We start from the raw sequence: 792 nt of genomic DNA on the forward strand, positions 1-792 counted from the left end.
TGCCACGACTGAACATGTCAAAGTGAAGTGCGCTGTCATGAGCCACGTGACTATGAATATAAAGAACTATCCTCCGTTGATGCAAATAAGCACAGTTTTAATATGTCTGTGACGGAGCTTGAATAAGAATAAAGTAATAATAGAAAACGTAGCAAAAGTCTTTTGGATAATTAAGACAAACGGTGAAGGGTGAGGGTGAAATTGGGTTTAACGTCGCGTCAAATTCAAGATTATTGCACTTATCTAGCGACGTGCATGCACGTGTGTGTGGTGGCTTGTACTAGTCCGGACTGAAGCCGATTTATAGTGCTAGCCCACTGAGATACCATGCCGCAGTTTAACATGAATACCCCACTGAGACACAGTATACCGACTCCGAGCCGACCAGTCCTTGTTTCAGCCCCTTTATGCCGAGCGGAAGACAGGGTAACAACAAGTACCATCTTTTAACGTATTTTGGTATACGCGGCCGGGGATCGAACCCCGGACCTTCCTCTCTCCGGGCGGACACTCTACCACTAAACCACGGAGGCGGTCTTAAGACAAACAAATACGCCTGAATGACAATATAACCTTATAGACTAAAGTCGCTTGGACTCACAGCAATAAAAAAGGTACTTGACCTAAACTAGGCAATCCCTGGAAAATTGGTTATTCACGGATTACTACTAAAAGGTTGTTTACGATATTACATCCGAGGTTTAGCCCAGCAACACCAGTAAGTCAGTCCTATATCACAATTGCTCCATAATTACTTATCAGTGAAACTAACTTTGGACATGACCACCCAGT

Source organism: Haliotis rufescens, unplaced genomic scaffold (assembly GCF_023055435.1).
Source record: "Haliotis rufescens isolate VD_foot unplaced genomic scaffold, xgHalRufe1.0.p SCAF_14, whole genome shotgun sequence".
Classification (NCBI taxonomy): domain Eukaryota; kingdom Metazoa; phylum Mollusca; class Gastropoda; order Lepetellida; family Haliotidae; genus Haliotis; species Haliotis rufescens.